General features: G+C 47.9%; 1 protein-coding gene across 2 annotated transcripts in view; it reads right to left on the minus strand.

Moving 5' to 3' along the window:
- sema4c (sema domain, immunoglobulin domain (Ig), transmembrane domain (TM) and short cytoplasmic domain, (semaphorin) 4C) overlaps positions 1-18,477 on the minus strand; it is an 89,414-nt gene that overhangs the window by 43,658 nt on the left and 27,279 nt on the right. For both annotated transcript variants that reach the window (XM_079363810.1, XM_079363809.1), the window contains exon 2: positions 13,899-14,020. The gene's annotated coding sequence lies outside the window, so the exon portion shown is untranslated. The remainder of the gene's footprint in view (positions 1-13,898; positions 14,021-18,477) is intronic.

An 18,477-nucleotide genomic window follows, 5' to 3' on the forward strand; every position in this document is an offset into this window, starting at 1 on the left:
AGTCAGTTCACGGGGAGATCTATTTCTCGCTTTCAAAACATGTACTTTAAATTGAACATGGTCATCAAATTCAAAAATAAATGTAGAACAAAAATGAGTTATGCAAATCGTTAAAGCCACCCAGGACCAGCACTGTGTGTGTGTGTGTGTGTGTGTGTGTGTGTGTGTGTGTGTGTGTGAGCCAACTAAAACAAAGCAAACATTTTAATGACTTTTGGCCAGGGTTGGGTGGGGGGGGGGGGGGGGGGGGGGGGGCAGGAAACTTTTACTCTGAGTGATAATCCAGCTATCACCACTCAAAGAGCTCTGCAGCAGCTTATCGCTGCTCTCTTGTCTCAGGCCCGTTCAGCAGCACCGTATTAAACCGCCGCTCAGTTATCAAAGTTAATTGGCGCTGGCGACGCATCAAACAGCAATGTGTAGGGAAATGAATGTCAAGCAAGGACAATCCTGCAGCTCTGTGTTGTAAGTGAATCAGTTTATACCTAATGAACATGTCAAGTGCCGGGGCTACAGAGCCACATCACGGTCCAATCACAGCGCAGGATGATTGACTCGTCACGCCGCTGCATCCTGCATCCTCACCACGCCGTGGATCTGCATTTGTATTCCCCCGAGGAGCTGCCTTATGTCGTTGATTCATTCTGGATGAACTCAGTGACATCAATTTGTGGCGTGCATTTTTCTGGAGTGCCTTTAAAATTGAGCTGAAAACGACTCTTTGGACAAATGGGCTGACGGTCGCCCGGGAACAGCGTTATTTAAATTCAATTCTCTGTCATTAGAAGTTTGTTTTATTGCATGTAGAAAGTTGAGCTACGAGAGTAACTTTTAAAAAATCACTATATTTTTTTGGTAATGAGCTGCAGGGTGGTGCAGTGGTCTTGTTGCCTGCAGCGAGGAGGTTGCTGGTTTGAATCCCCGTCTGACAGGAGCCTCTGTGTGGAGTCAGTGCATGCCTGAGTCCTCGGCTTCCTCCCACAGTCCAAACACAGGCTGCTTAGCTTAACTGGTGTCTCGCTCTGTGATTGACAGGTGAACCGTCCCCCCCCGACCCCGAACAGAAACAGCCATATGTACGTAGATGATGGATGGAATATTTAGATATAACGAGCGACTGCTTTCTGTAGTTTGGTGTTTGCACCCACCTGTTGGAACAGGTCCTCTGCTTCCTTCAGTGACAGTGAACGCTCCTCTAATCAACAATCTGAAGAGTTGAACAAAAGGCGGACTCACATGGTCACCCTGTGCAAATTAAAAGATTCACCGCAGACAAGAAGGTCGAATTTCTTCTTTCTTTATTTAATCAGTTTCGCCCGCGTGGCTTCGTCAGGTTTGTGAATTAATTCAACCTTCCTGTGTACGGTGAGTCTTCTTGACTTTTTGTAATAAAAGGGTCCATTCAGTGAAGTGACAAAGACACAGTTCATCCCTGACTTTAAAGCTCCACTCAGACGCTTTCTGATTCGAATGAACGCTCACGCTGCTGTGTGACGGACAAGAGCAAAAGAGATATTTGAGAAGTGATTTAAATGTGTGTTAAACTGCAGAGTGAACCATCAGCTGTCCACACAGTCCGTGCACGCTGCGTCCGAGGAGCACAGCCATGACACGCGGCTTCGTCCTGTGGACGCTTCAGTTTGTAAAAGATGTGAGATGATTCTGAAATGTTTGCTGCTGTGTGCGTTTTTGTTTGTTTGTGTATCTCGAAGCAGGAAAGTCAAACAGCAGCATCCGTTATCCAAACAGTACGGCTCAGCTAGCTGGAATAATAATAAAGTCTCGGACTGTTTTTTTTTTTTTTTTTAAGTCTAAAATGTGGAGGAGAAAAAAGAGCCTGCAGCCGCCTCCTCCTTTATCTCTCTCTCTCTCGCCCCTCTCCCTCTCTCTCTCTCCCCCTCTTTCTCTCTCTCTCTGTCTCTCTCTCTCTCTCTCTCTCTCTGTGTTTTGCATGTCTTTGTAGTCTCAAAGTAATTGAAAGAACAAATGCGCAGCACGCTCTCCTCTGAGGCGTCCGTGGCGTCCTACTTGGTCGTACCGGAGAGTTTCCCAATAAAGTGTGGGAAACATGTTCATCAGATCCTGTTTTTTTTAAGAGTCACTAAACGCTCTCTCCTGAATGTGGAGGGAAACACTGCCTTTGATGACGCTCACTGGAGAAGGGAATCTGTTGACTTTTAAACAGGCACAACATGTCACACTGCATTTACTTTAACACAAAACACAGACCGAAATAAAAACTGCCCATACTTCGAAATGAAGTCTCCCACGCCGCCCACCGCCATCTACTCCCACACGTGAATATTTAATATCAGCGCTGGCAAACAAACACTCGGCCTCTTCGCCGGATTGGCAGGAGAGGTAATTGAGATCTGGAGATGTGTGTTAGTTTGTGCATGTGTGTGTTTGTGTGCCCACGTCCAACCAATACGACCGGTATTGATTGGACTTTTGGAAGGAAAATAAGAAGAGGCAAGAAAATGCAAACGCCCCCCCCCCCCCCCCGCCCCTGCCCCGCCTCCGGCTCCTGATCAGATCACGGCGACGTGCTGCTCAACGAGCGTGCTTAAACACTGGGCTTTTGCTGAGAGCTCTCCAGGCCTCGCAGTGCTGACGATACCAGCTTTATTGGATCGATGCTGGAGGCCAGGACGGCCAACGCTCGAGTGAGCCCAGATTGAGATTGAGATGGAATGAGGGAGCGAGGGAGCGAGGGAGGGAGGGAGGGAAGGAGGGAGGGAAGAGTTATAGTGAAAGAAAAAAAACATGTTTGAAGCCATCGCAGGAGAATTTCTCCTTTTTGTTCCTCCCTCAGCATCCGCTCCTCGGTCTCTGTGCCGAGCGGCAACACAGTGAAGTGGGCATCCTGAAGGCCGGATTAAGTGAAGAGGCTGCGTGTCAACACTACAGAGAGGAAGAAGAGGAGGAGGAGGGAGTGAAGGCTTCTACTGAGCCTGAACATCTCCAGTCTGCTCCTCACTCTCCCACTTTCTGCTCTTCACATTCTGTCGCCGACTTTTCTGTCTTTGATCATTTTCACTTTTGATCATTTCCTGTTTTTGCCTCGTGTGTGGAGCTCATGTTGTACTTCACAGACTAGGCCATCAATACCTGTGGTGTCTGTTTCAGTGTCAGATTAAACCTGCTGACTGCTGCAGCTCAGGTTCAGACCATATCACAATCACCATGCTTCACTTTGACCGCTCGAAAGACAAACATCTACAGATCCATCCAGTTCTGAAAGTCCACCTGCAGACTGGGTTTCCAGTGAAACCAGCCTTTTGTCTTTTTTCTCCTCTTAGAATTGAACATATTTTTTCTCCACACTTTAAATCCAGACCACCACTGGCAGACTGTTTCTGTCTCGTCATCACTGTGAGTGGATAAAAAAAGAACAAATAACTTCCGTTCATCTGTATTTGGATTTTCCTCCCTCAGTTCCGTGACGTGCTTCCTGCACACGAGTAGATCGTCTTATCTCCATCCCTCGACGTCTTGGTCTCTGAGCAATCTGGACTGGGATGTTTTCTTGACTACGACTCCAACAAAACCACTCATAGTCCACTACATATCCCATAATGCACTCCATTCATTAGTATACAACTGTTTGGCTCAGTGTGAAAGGACACACTTAACTGCTTAGTCCCACTTTAGAGGATGCATCCTTCGAAGGATGGATCGTCGCCTCCTTCTCTTCCTGAACTCGTCCTCATCCTCCTGCTGCGCTGCCACAAACCAAGGCTGTTTTAGTGAACACGCACGTGATCAGATGTGCACTTTACATCACATCGGATCTTTGTTGTTATTCATCCCTGAGGGGAAAGTCTGATTTTACACTCTGTTATTGAGAGACTTGGCTTGTTGGGGGTTCGGTGCCTTGCACAATGGCACCTCAGAAATGACCTCTCCAGCCACCAGACCCTCCAGACTGATCTCATAAACCTCTCCAAATAATGCACACATGATTATTGAACAAATATCAGACGGTACTGCTCATGATTGAAACGGATACCAACATGAGATCGGAGCGGCTCGAACAATCAGCTGAAGACAGATGAGCTGCTGCTCTGTAGTTTTCTCTCTGCTGCTGAGATTGCACACTGAATCTTGGAGTCACATCAGCTGAGAACTTTGTGAGAAGCCGCGGGGAGACGGCTGGAGTCGGTCTATGATGTGTTTTTCTCTTCTTTCTATCAAACCGGCGCTGATGATCCCCTCGCTGTGTCGTAAGAAGCCAGATTGAGTCTGGCTCTCCCCTGGTGAAATTAACTCTCCGGCTCCGTCTCTCACCACGGCCTCTTTAAGGTCCCGCCGTGTCGCATAACTCTGCAGGCGGTATCAAATCATCTTTTTAGCTGCTGGTGTTGTTGTTGAGCCTGGTTTAGCTAATGAGCTGAGACACGGCAGCCTAATAATATCAGTCAGCACTCCACAACGGAGAGCTCGTTAAAACATGGAGAGAAATAGGCCACATGTTCTGATTAGCTCGCTGAGCTCCTGTGTGTGTGTGTGTGTGTGTCTGTACTCGCACACAAACACGTGTGTGTTTCTTTTCTGAATGATCGCTTGTGTGTATTTCTTGGGATTGTGAGAGGAGTCCCCGTAGGGAGGAGCAGGCGGCGGGTCGTTTCTTCGAAATGAGCGAATCTCAGTGAAAACCTTTTCAACCCCCCGTCTGTCCTCTTTTCTTCTTCGCTGCATGTCTGTGTTTTTCATCGTCCTCTTCCTGCCCTACATTTACCTCACCCCTCCTTTTTTTCCAGCATCCTTTTCCTGCCCTTCCTCACACGTTACTAGTGCGCGCGCACACACACACACACACACACACACACACACACACACACACACACACACTGACCTCTGGTGCAGTCCCAGCTGATTGCTAGTCCTTTCAGGCTTTGTTTGACTCCTAACCCGGGCCTCTGACCCTTTTGTGGGTTACACAGAGTCACCCAACGCCCTCCACTCCTGCTATCACAGTAGGACAGACTTAATGTGCATTAACCCCTGACTTCCCCCGTACACACACTCAAATGCAGACGGATGGACCAAAGGACAGCTCCTGCCCTTCATCCTCCTCTCTCGCCTCCCTGCAAAACAAACATCAGCTCTCTTCCTTCCTTCCTTCCTTCCTGCAACCCCTCCCCTCCCCCTCCCCCCTTTACTGTGCCGTGAGCATTTAAAAACACACAAGTGCAAACTCTCTCTCACACACACAAAACAAGCTGTGTCACCTTAAACAGAACAAAGTGGATCAAACGATTTCACACCTCTGTGAATGGATGGGAGGAGAGCTGCTCCAGGAGTCTTAATGCCCCCCCCCCCCCCCCCCCGTTCCGCTCACTTTTAAATCTTTATTAAATGTATCTGGAGCAGCTCTGGCACACTCGTTTTTCACGTTTTCACACGCATGTGTTCAACAGGGGATTATTTGAGAAAAGGGCCTCGAGGGACAAACATGAAGCCGTTAAGCGGTTCAGTTTCATAAAGGCGGGAAAGATCCCCAAACTACCGAGCCGTTCCATCCTGCTTTTTGAGACCCTTCTGTTGGGGGGTTTATCGATCCGACCCTAAAAGGCGGAGCTAAACCCTGCAGTCTGTTGATTGGTCCTGTACGACAGCGGTCAGTGACAGAGAAGATGAACTGCTCCATGTCTTCTTCATTAGTTTTGTTTGTGTCACGTTTTTCTCCTCCTGTTGAATTTATTAGCGAGTTAGCTATTAGCGGTTAGCTGCTATGCTAACCGCACACCTGCGGCTCTTGTAAACACACTTGGTACGGCCTCAGTGTCGGACATTTCTTTTCAAATGGGAGATTTCTCTCCCATGTGCTGCACACAGTGCGACACCTCTGGTTGTGATCTGAGCCACCCTCCTATTGGACGCCTAGGAGCTGCGCTATACTTGACGGCGTCCTATCTGAAAGGCACTTTAAAACACAGATGACACTCAGTTAAAGTGAACACTAAACTGAAGGTCGTGAAGAAGCCTTCTGAGATCCAGGCCAGCTCCTTCCCATGGAGCGCTCGTGAACGCGAGGGACACACTGCGTACAGGCAGATTGTGTGACTAAAAATACAACATGTGGGTCTCATAAGAGGAACATAATGATTGCATGGTTCAGCTCTTGAGCTCTTAAAGAAGCTGAACAGTTCAAAACATGATCTCCCTCCACACAGATGGATTCCTTGCCACATGATAATTTTTGACCCAGGTTCACCCACTTTCATTTTTTGTGATTCAAATGAATCCAGAGAGTTCAAAATGTTATCTGGGAGTCTTTGAACTCGGCAGAGAGCCTTGGGAGGAGATGTATCATATGATAATTCCTCCAATTTGGATGAATATTTACAGCAGAAACGTTTTGATCAGGGATCAGGCTTTTAAAAAACGGAGGTCTTTTTAAAAACAGTGCTGGTGATTTAAATCTGAGCTCACACGCTGAGAGTCGCTTTGTAGGACAGCTTACGCATAATGTCTGGAATATAAATTCTAAACTATACAACAGATCCAGTTGTGGGGGTGCATCAAAGAGCAGATTTTTAGGGCTCTGGGTTCAAGTCCAGAGTGAAAAATATCATGTTACAGCGCTCGCTGCAAAATTGATGACGTGTGGGATGTGAGGGAAGTCAACATGGATCTCAGCCTTTTCTTGCTATTTCTTCTCATTTATTCATGCAGCGCCGCAGCGCCGCGTGAGCAACGAGGCTGAGAAACACAACTCCACCTCGCACCCAGAAGCTAAACAGCTTCACAGAGACAACGAGGGTGCAGGCGACCGAGCCGGTGCACCGGTTCTGTTCAGTGAGGAGCTAATGGAGCTAACGCAGGGACGCTCGGTGCAAGCACACTCCCGCACCCTGCAGAGACAGCAGGTGTGTGTTTGTACCTGGTTTGAAAGGTGCGTGTCAGTGATAGCATTCTCCATGAGGCGTGAACGCACCGCGCTGACCGGCTCGCATTAAAGAGCAGCGCGGTGTGTGTGTGTGTGTGTGTGTGTGTGTGTGTGTGTGTGTGTGGGCGATGTGTGCCGGAGCTGGCACAGATGAAAGACTGGTAATCAAAGAGCGGTTTGATGGGCCGCATGAAGAGCGTGCATGTAGAAGATGAATGTGCGATCACGCTCGCTGCAGCTTCCAGCGGTTCTTTAAGACATGTGAGCACACTCTGACAAGTGTTTGAAATCCTCCTTTAAAAACCGCTCGCATCAATATGAGAGCCACCCATCAACTTTCACGCTTCTGAGCACATGATTTCCCAAATTTGCACACAATTAATAATTTCCTCACCAGCGGCAAAGCACCAAGTTAATGTCATTGACTTTCCCTTCACATTGTGATTGGAATTCACTTCCCGTGCTAATTATCTAAAATTGAGGCGGAACCGAGCGCCGCATTTGACTTTAAACAACCTATTTCCACTCAATGAAAAGGATTAAAAAAAAAAAAAAAAGGGAAAAAGTCCCTGAAGAGCTGGCAGGGTAACATCTGAGCCTCCCTGCTGCCTCCCTGCAGCACCCTGCTCTTTCATGTCCCTCCCCTGGGAGACTCTCCAGGCCCTCAAATCTCCCTCTTCGCTCCTTTCATCCCCTGGAACTCCTGCTCGCTCGCCCACATTCGGCCCAGCTGCCCCTCCCCCTCGCCGCCTTGTCTGTGTCATGGTCGGCTGGCCAGGCGTGGTCGGCTTATAATACTTTGATCGGGGCTCTGATGCTCTCCATCAGTGCCAGGGGCTCCAGCTGATTACAGATGAAATGGATCTGATTTGGACTCTGACTGCGGGCCAAACACCTGCTCAGACCAGGAGACGTGATGGAGGAGGAGGAGACGGATGTCCAGCTGATCACAGAATGAGACCATCTGTGCTTTCAGGGGTCGGTGTGAAGGCACGGAGCGGCGCTCGCTCTGAGATGTTTCTCTGTTATCATTTACTAACGACTGAAGCTTCGCTACAAAGCTTCGTTAATTTGACTGATCGAATCAACCGAGTGTTTTGGAGGCAGAAATCAGGAAGCTCTGTGATTTTGGCATGATAGTTGATGTGTTTTATGATGTGATAATATAACCGGAATAAATCTGGCAAGGAAAGATGATCTGATATCAAAGCTGCATAAACATTTTAGATGGTTACAGAGAGTTTGGAAAGAAGCCGCTTAATGTGCTGAATTATAAAAAAAAGATCCATCAGCTCTCTTACACTTTATCTCTCAGCTCCTGCAGGCTCAATGCTGGCCACACAGTAACAATACTGGGGTGCAGATGGCTTAGTGGTTAGGTCGTGTAGCCCCACGTCCTGAAGCTTTAATAACACGGTTCGAGTCCGACCTGAGATGTGATGACGGCTCCCTCTCGGAGATATTTCTGCTCGACCTTGCCGGCTGTCAGGCTGCTGGATGCTGTTTCTGAGGATAACACGGAGAGACGATCACGTGCTCTCTGCCCCGCGTGCCGGCCGGGAGGGAAGCTGCTCACACACGTCATCCATGGATACGTGTTGGTGTGCTGGCCCATGATCAGCATGTGGTCACAGGTCAATCAGCCTCGCCTCAGGCAAGGGTCTGGCCTCCAAACAACAGGCTAACACACACACACACACACACACACACACACACACACACATGCATCGACACACTGAACCCATACTTTAAGTTCTTTCACCTGCAAAATGCAGGCATGTTGATGAATATGAAACTTAGCCTATGTCATTGAAACAATGCTCTGTTGTGTCATTTGCACACCTACACACACACACACACACACACACAACCTGCTCCTCACACACCACCGCTCTCATCAAATCACTCCTGCAAATATGCTCTTTTCCCTCCGCCAGCCACATCCAGACAAACATAACGGCAGACAAACTTTGTGTGTTGTATTTCAAAGCTCATTAGAAAGTATTCACTGCTGTACCATTTTGCGCCGTAATCAGCTCTGAATAATAGAACTGGTCGTATTGACGCCCGCGGGAAGCCGACGTACTGTCTCATTTCAGAACAACAACCGCTGGGCGTGTGAATGCAAAACACGATGACGCACACACACACACACACGCCCACACACACACTGTCTCCTTCTCGTCTTGGCTGCTCTCGCTGGCTGTCAGTCTCTCAAACACTCACAATGTGTTCTGGCTTGGGGAGGCCGCCTACAAAGCACCTAGGGGGGCTAATTGTCCGGTACGGCTGGTTCCCTCCCACATGCTCCGTCCTCTCCTCTCTCCTGAGCGCCGTTCTTTGTGTGTTTCTTCGGAGAGAAGTTCAGGAGTTCACGCTGCGCTCAGAGCCGTACATCCCAGCGAGGTGCCACAGGGCAGAAAGGTTACACCTAGATGGACTCCTATAGAAACGACCTACACTCCTCCGTGGAGGGGGGGGGGGGGGGCTACACTGACATCCAGATGAATAGATTGACAGAGGATGGAGGAAAAACAGGACTGAGAGAGAAACACACCACTGGCTGTGGTGTAAATGTTGAGCGGTTTAAGGGATGAAGCTCGACAAGAAGAATTCAGAAACATCTACTGGTCCGAATAACAACATGAGATCAATATTCATTATGCAATTCATTGACCCTACACAGAGCTGTTACACAAATCATTGATGTATGCAATAACCTACCAAACATATAAGCTGTTTTTACATATGCACTAAGTAGGGGGGGCAACAGAGTCTGCTATACGATGATAAAATTAGAATATTTTCTGTCAACGCTCCGTAGTTCGACAGAATCACAACATCCTGTCGTGCACCGTGCAGCAGTATTTAAACGTCACTCCCCCTCCTATCGGCTGGAGGTGAATTCTCCGGTGAATGTCCCGCTGCGTTCTCATATCAGCTCTCACTTCTGAAAGTGTGAAAGCACGATTAGATTCATGTGAGTCTCTCTCTTGTCGTGCGTTTGTGTTTTTTTTTTTTCCAGACGTTTTCTTTGTGTCTCCGGCTGTGCCATGAGCTCAGGGACAAGTCTGTGTCAAGTTTAGTCACATTTTCCCAGACTTTCATCTGAGAAGTGCCACATCTACAAACTGACATTCGTATTGTGAGAACGCACAAAAAAAAACAAGTCTGATGAGGCAAGAAGCTCCAGTTAGTCATTCAGACTGTTTTTTAAACAATCCCTGGTAGAGCCCAGTTTGTGTGCAAGACAAAACAACTTCTCCATGTGTGCTGGGATCTATTTATATCAGGGCAGGGCTGCAGGCCTGTGACGGCTAACAGGCACAAACATAAAGACTGTAATTGTATGTAGACAAAGATTCACTTTGAAATGAGATTTTTAAACAAGCTGACTTTTGTAAATGCCTGTTTAGATCAGAGGGAAGTAAACACATAGGTGTGAGCCGCTGAGTGTGTTCTCCTGCTTTCATTTCTTGTTTGTCGCCTCCATTCCCTCTGAATCCCCCTCAGGGACCTGGAGCCGCAGGTTGGGTACCGCTTGTTTCAGATAATCCTGCTCATCTTGTTTACAACCTTTGTGAAAGCATCCTGCTAGAATCCTATCACACATTCTCACATTTGTGCAAAGACTCCAACGATGATATCAAAACATTTTAAGCAGGGGCGTGTCCAGAGGCGTGTCCAGAGGCGTGTCAAGGGGCGTGTCCAGAGGCGTGTCCAGAGGCATGTCAAGGGGCGTGCCCAGAGGCGTATCTAGACAGGTGTCCAGAGGCGTGTCCAGGGGTGTGTCCAGGGGCGTGTCCAGAGGGGTGACATGGGAAGTCTCCTTGGCCACCCCGGATGCTACAGCAAAATCCTTATTGGCTATTTACTTTGCACAGAGGCGGGACTTATGTTGAAATCCACCAATCGGGTTTGATATGTGTATCCCCTTTCCTTTTCTACCAATCAATGCTAGCATGTTTTAAACTTTCTATTCTAATACTTGAGAGAGCAACTGTGCTGTTTCCATGGTAACGTTAAGTGACATCATATCTCGGTTTATAGGTCACAAGGGGGAGTTTTATAAAGGTTTTAACATTTACCTCATGCTTGATAAGGTAAGCTAGCAAACAAGAACTACGAATGCTGATTATTATTTGAAACATCGGAGGAACGAGGACTTCAAACCTTGCAGCGTTTGACCTCTCATTCTTCATTTCTGCTGTTTTGACTTTTCACTCGCGTGTCCTTCAAATCTCTGGATGGCGAGCAGAAGTTGCAAGGTGACAATATGAGTGGCACTTTGCCCTGAATTCTCTGCCACATGAAAAGAGCGTGGCCTTGAGCAAGGCACTTAACCCAGCTTGTGTCAATGTGCTCAGTGACTGAAAGAAGTCTGGACACAATGTAAAGCCTCTGGTTCTGGCCGGCTCCCAGTCGGCAGACTTAGCAGGCTGTGGGCCTGTGCATTAATGTAAGCTGAGACATGTGCATGCATGTGCACACTCAGCAAATCCTTCCCTGGATGAATACATGTATGCAACACACTGATAGCTTCAGATCAGTTAGCGAAATCAGCCTAAAAAAGCGCCCGGTGGCAGCGTGGACGGATATGATTGGAGGAGACGACAGGTGGAGTGAAAGGTGAGAGGAGTGAGCAGAGAGTGTCAGGACTGGAAGCTCTCACACACGGTCTATTAGAGTCTGATTGGGCCCATTAGGAGGGAGAGACGATATGCGGCGCTCCTCCAGCCGGGCTATGCATTAACCAGCCTACTCTCTATTTTGTTGAACACACGGGCTGATCGATGGCAATGAAGAGTGAGGAGAGGAGGAGAGGAGAGGAGGAGAGGAGAGGAGGAGGGGAGGAGAGGAGAGGAGGGGAGGGGAGGAGAGAATAGAGGTCCAGGTTTACGGGAAGATAAGGCGGGATCGATAGATAGACAAGGAGTGCTGCTGCGTGCAGAGAGATGACGGAGGAATGCGAGATGCAGCAGATTCACACTCGTTCACCTCGTCAGAAGTGATGGAGGGGAACCTGTGAGTGTGTGTGCGTGTGTGTGTGTGTGTGTGTGTGATAGGCTGTGTGTTGTACGCTGCCCTTCTGAACATGTGCTGCTTGTGTTGAGTGGATTCTTTACTTTCATTTTGAAGCTTTGCTGCTGTGAGCCTCATGACTGCTTGTTCCTCTGTCTCCGTGTTGATTATAGACTTTTGTCTTTCTTCTGTCTTGTCTGCTCTCATTGTTCTGACTTGCTGCTCCGGGGACAAATACAGTTAAAGCTGAAGTTGATGAAAATAACTAATCACACCTATCCAGTTAGTTGTAAACATGTTTATGTCCACTGTAAAAAAGGCTTGTTCAGCCTGCAGGATCTCGCACTTCCCCATTGGCTTCATCATTCAAGGCCGGAGGTTGCCGCTTGGTTACTCCATTACTTTCACAGACAGAAACATGGCAGAGGAAGGGTGTTAAGTTTCCAAAACTCAAGTTGGGGAATGAAGGTCTGTCTTTAATAAATAAAAGTGCTGCTGCACTTTGGAAGGCTCTCAGTGCAGCGTGAGGATTTACAGCAGCAGCAGCAGCAGCTTGTGTTGTATTACAGGGCTGTGTTAGTGCTCCGTAAACACAGACACAGTGATCGGCTGTGGTTCAGGGTGTGCCATAACTGCAGTACATTCATCCGTGCATGCCAGACACCTGTCACCCTGCCTTGATGTACATAACCTCAGCCTCCATCCTTCGAGCTCTTCCCCCTCCCTCCTTTATTGCCCTCTTTTCACTGTCCCCCCCCCCATCCCCCCCCCCCCCTCCAGGATCTGGGTGTCTGTGATGGCACCCTGTCAGAGAAAAGCTATTTATGATCGGCAACCAATATCCTCCCAGAGATAAACACACACGGCTTGAGTGAAAGCTCGAAGGAGAAGGAGAGAGGGCGAGCGAGATCCAGAGTTATTAGAGAGAGAGAGAGAGAGACAGAGACAGAGACAGAGACAGAGAGAGAGAGACAGAGAGAGAGAGACAGAGAGAGACAGAGACAGAGAGAGAGAGAGAGAGAGAGATAACTGTATTGTGACAGGATGTGTGTAAAGGATAAGGAGTTTTCTTCCCCACACATTTGAGTTTTAATATGTGTGAATGTGTGTGTGTGTGTGTGTGTGTGTGTGCGTGCGTGCGTGCGTGCGTGTGTGTGTGTGCGTGTGTGTGTGTGCGTGCGTGCGTGTGTGTGTGTGTGTGTACTTTGTCTCGACACTCTGCGGGCGATTTGGAAGTGAAGATATAAACTACTTTTATAACAGGAAATGAAGCGAGGTAGCACAGAAGCAGCAGCTTGACCGACACCGAGCTGACCGACACGCTCCTGTTTGATCTGAACACAAGATGGTTTCTGATCATTTGTGATGACATCATAAAGCGGTGACGTCACGTGTCGTGACTTCCTCTCGTTTACTTTGTTTCTCCTTCCTGTTTTATTTTGTCTTTCGTATCTCTGTTTCCTGTGTTTTCCTGTTTTAATTTTGAGGCGGAAACAGAAGTGAGAGACGCTCCAGCTTCAGTCTGAGCATGACTTTGACTCACACACACACACACACAAACACACACACACACACACACACACACAGCCTAAAGAGATCCACATTTACACCATGTCACAGCCCTTACCTTACATTCAGCAGCCCTCCTAACAAAGATGCAGTGAAACCTAATATCCTACCCTGACTCAACGCTCTGCTCCCTTTCCTCGACTTTTTGTTTGCTCCTCTCTTATCTTCTCGCCGCTCCTTCTCTTTGTCTCGCTGCAGAGTCTTTTCGCTCTGGCAGCACCTGAACACGTCTGTAATTTTTCCACTTCGTGTTACGACAACTGCCATTCTCTTTCACGTCTTTTGAATTTTCACTCATTTGACTTGTTTTACACACTACTTTTCTCTCGCCAGTTTTGCCGCCTGCAGAGGAAGGCACAAATATCCTGTTGTGTTTGTTCGTCTCCACCCTTTGTTCCTTTTTTACTCTTACTTGCTTTTGTTCTCCTCCCTCGTCGTGTGATTTCTCCTTTATCTCTGTTTCACTCGCCTTGCCTCAGTCCTCCTCGTGAATGTTGAATAGACGCACTCGACCCAGATGAAGGTCACATCGGGCTAAAGGAGAGAAGGAGAAGAAGAGAAGGGTAATGAAGGACGGGCAGGGGGGCAATCGTGTGTTGTTGTTTGTTTGCACGTGTGTCAGTGTGAGATGATCTCAGCTGCTGTAATCAGGGGAGAAACCCAACGACTGTGCTGCTCGCATACACAAACACAGATTCACATCCACGAGCAATTCAGCATCATTTCATGAGAGACAAATCAACCCTAAAAAGATCTGTGCATGATTACATCACAACGCAGCACAGTGCACATCAGCCGTCTATACATAGACTGTTTGATGCATCCTTCACTCTGGAAATCAAAGCCAGCGTGGAGCAGCTTGCAGCGCGTCCATGAGGTTAAACTCGTCATCATGGTGACCCCTCAAACCAGCCAGAGAAGCATCATATAGAAGCTTTTTTTTAATGTATTCAGAGACAGGAGAGAGGGAGAGAGAGAGAGAGAGAGAGAGAGAGAGAGAGAGAGAGAGAGAGAGAGAGAGAGAGAGAGAGAGAGGGACCTCAGCCTCTGTACACAGGACGTGCAAACGAACCACTATGCCACCGGCGCTCCAAACCATTTTGCATGAACATGAACAAATGAACATCTGCTTTGTTTTTCTGCATGAAGGAGATAATTATCCGTGGATAAGGAGTTACGAGCTCCTTGCATCACTGGCTCCTCAGTTACACTCTACATTCATTGTCTCTGGAGCCTCCACGTAGCGCCTGAATGCATCACGTCATCTCCGTGAAGCGAGTCTCATGGGCTCAGTTAACCGGACAGATCAGAGTGAGGTGTAAAAACATCATCTATATGACCTGAACATGCTTCAATATACTGTTTGATTCTTCTTCAACGCTAGCGCAACGAAGGCTAACAGCTAAAGCCTTCATCAATGTGTGTAATTCGCTTTAGCAGAGCATATCAAACAATAATCCTTCCTCATATGAGGAGAGTCACAAGAGTAGACGTGGACGATGATAAGTGTCCCTGTGAGGACAACGACAGGAAGTCCAACCTTATAAATCTTTTATTTAAGATCTGACTTACAAAGCAACACGCACCTGAAGCCTCAAGGCGCTCTTTCAGGGTTCAAGCTGCATATCACATAACTAACTGCCACACTGTGTGTGTGTGTGTGTGTGTGTGTGTGTGTGGAGGCAAAGATTCATGTCAACATCAATGGCTCACTAATCACAATGAGAGCGCCGAGGGCCGAGCAGACACATACGGGCCGGCGTGCGTTACACAGAGCCTCTGTCATAGTTCATTCAGCGCAGTCAATAAAGCAGACACGCTGCACACGCTGCTGCACTCTATCGACTGCAGGGAAAAGCTTTGATGTTCATCATCATGTTCACTATTTATCGATCACACACAAAAGCTTCATGCAACAGGAAATCAGAACTCTCAGATTCTCTCTCAGGTTAAAAAACAAAACAAACACTGTGCTGTGAAAACCTCGGATTCAAACCTCGTCTGATACGCAGTTCATTCATAGGGGCGGCTGTGGGTCAGTGGGAGAGAGTTCGATCCCCAAGCTCCTGCAGCTAAAATGTGTATGACTGGAGTCGAAGCAGTGTGTGAGTGTGTCGGTGTCCAACCGATTAATCAGCTGATACCGACCGATCCTGTGACTACCGTTATCGGCTAATTCTATCCCACATATCTGCCATGACACTAGACGTTTAATTGTATTCAACCAGCAGTTGTCTTTCTTGCTGTCGCCAGCAGAGGGCGCTGTATGGATTACAACAAGCAGCATCACTCTGATTCGTGTATTTTCCAGTTGAGTGACCATCTTGTCTTCATAATATATCGTTACTGCGTCTGAGGGATCACCTCAAATAGACACGTCTACGCATCAGCTGAGATTTCACTTTCAGGTTTTTGTGTCGCTCCACAATATGGATATCGGTGGAGCCCTCGTCTCCAAACAGAGCACACGTTTCGACATGGCTTTAAAAGAGAGACGAGTCCAGAACGGTTCTGGTTCGCCCCGTCAGTGTCAGTGTGAGTCCTGCTATTGACTCACTTTTCTAAAGGAAGAGAGCACCCACCCCCAGGAGGGATTTCTCCTCTTCTCATTCCTGCGAGAATATAAAAAGCTGTTCAAGTAAAGATGAGGACCTGTTTGACAGCAGGTCCTCCCAAATCAAGTCCCTTTAATTAAATGTGCTTGAAAGTGAATTTAGACGTAATGAGGAAGCTCACGGCTATGAGTAACACACCGTCTGAGCACGGTGTGTGTGTGTGTGTGTGTGTGTGTGTGCTGCCTCTGCTGGAGCGTTTAACCCTTCAGAAGCGTCTCCACCTGGGACTGAAGCTTTAACAGCAGAATAACTTTAAAGGCTGGGAGGAAAAAACAGAACTTCAAAATGAAAGTACTTCTGCTTCTGAGGCCACTGGCTGGCTTACCTACACACACACACACACACACACACACACACACACACACACACACACACACACACACAGAGCGGTATGTGACAGCGCAGCAGCATACGGGACATCATGGAGGATTTTTCCGAAATAAGTACCGTAAATTCCGGACTATAAGCCGCTACTTTTTTCTCACACTTCGAGCACTGCGGCTTCTACTCCGGTGCGGCTAATGCATGGATTTTTTATGGGGGACAATGAGCTTCTGCCGCAAAAACATTTGACTTCGTCACGTCGGATCTTAATATCAGTCATTTTGCGCTTCATGCACGCACCCTCATGATGGAAAACACACGGAGAAATGCATATGATGCAGCTTTCAAGTTAAAGGCGATCGACCTGGCTGTCAAAGAAGCTAACAGAGCTGCTGCACGTTAAGATGACACTGACAGCGACAACAGAGACTGAGGAAGTGAGTAATGAAGTCATTCTGAGGCAGTGAATGGATGGACTTTTTCTTGTGAAATATATTACGGTCATCTTTTTCTTCAGCCGTGTTACAGACACCGTCGGCTAGGCTTCGTATTGTAACGGTTCATGTTGTAAAGTCAGTAGTTGATAATGTGTTCATAATTCCGATTATGTGGAGAGTCAGTGAATGCACCAGCGAGAACGTGTTGAGTGGCTGTATGAGAGAACGCTGGGGGAGAGAGTTGGATTGTTACGGCAAGTTATGTGTTCTCTGCTGTAAACGGCGTGGTCACGGCCGACAGTGATCGGGTTATTAAAAGTTATTATTTGAACGCTCTCGTCGTCCTTTAACGTCCGTACGGACGCTACAGTATTTGCGGATGTTACCGGTAGCCTACGTCTGTGTAAATAGCTCTTGTTATAGCGTGGACACCTGCGGCTTATAATCAAGTGCGGCTTATATATGTACAAATACATTTATTTACTTATTTTTAGCCGGTGCGGCTTATATCCAGGTGCGCTCAATAGTACGGAATTTACGGTAAGTCATCCAGACCTCAGCTTTCCATTCGCTTCATCCAGGAGAACACAGCAGCCAAAACCCTGCAAGGTTGCACACACACACACACACACACACACACACACACACACACACACACACACACACACACACACACACACACAAGCATACCCATGAGGCCAAAAAAGAGAAAGAGGGTTTGATTGGAGGGGGAGCAGAGGGGTTTTTGGTTAAAAAGCAAGGTTTCAAGACACCCGCGTACACACACACACACACACACACACACACACACACACACACACACACACCTACACACAACGTGCACCTCCTGCTGCTGGCTGGCTGTGTGTTTGACAGGCAGCACAGTGAGGAGCTGAGTGGAAGCTAGCCAGCTGCTTGTGAATCAGCGGTGACTAACGGTTTAAACCTGCACATCTTCAACTAATCGCCTGCATGCTTGTTGTAAACGTGTGTGTGTGTGTGTGTGTGTGTGTGTGTGTGTGTGGGCGGTGTCTTACATATCAACATGTGTGAGTGTAGCACAGTGTGTTGATGTGCTAGCCGACGTGAGTCTTCCCCATCAGGCTCCATTGTGACAGGCCTTTAATTGCTCAGCTCCAGATTTGACATTGTCAGAGTCGACAGCGTCCTGATGAGCCGAAGAAAAGTGAGGACGCATCCATCACTTCCTGCTGTATGCCTCCACCACAGATACTCTCTCTATTTGATGGCTGCACAAGACAACGCGAGGGGATGCTAATCACATGCAAAAGGCTCAAGCTTTGAGCACTTGCCAAAGTGTGTGTGACTGCCTTGTTAGAGTGCACGGGTGTGTGTGTGTGTGTGTGTGTGTGTGTGTGTGTGTGTGTGTGTGTGTGTGTGCCAGTAATGGCAGCTCTAATCAGCAGCAGGATTGGAAGAGGCATGTGGCAATAAAGCCCAACAAAGTGCCTGCCAGTCCCTATTAGAGTCGCGCAGCCTCCCCAACCCTGCTGAGAACACACACTCATACATGCACACACACACACACACACACACCGTGCTCCATCTTGGTGGACATCTGGCCAAGGTCGGAGAAAGATTTGAGCGATGAAAG

This window comes from Symphodus melops (genome assembly GCF_947650265.1).
Source record: "Symphodus melops genome assembly, chromosome: 1".
NCBI classification, from domain to species: domain Eukaryota; kingdom Metazoa; phylum Chordata; class Actinopteri; order Labriformes; family Labridae; genus Symphodus; species Symphodus melops.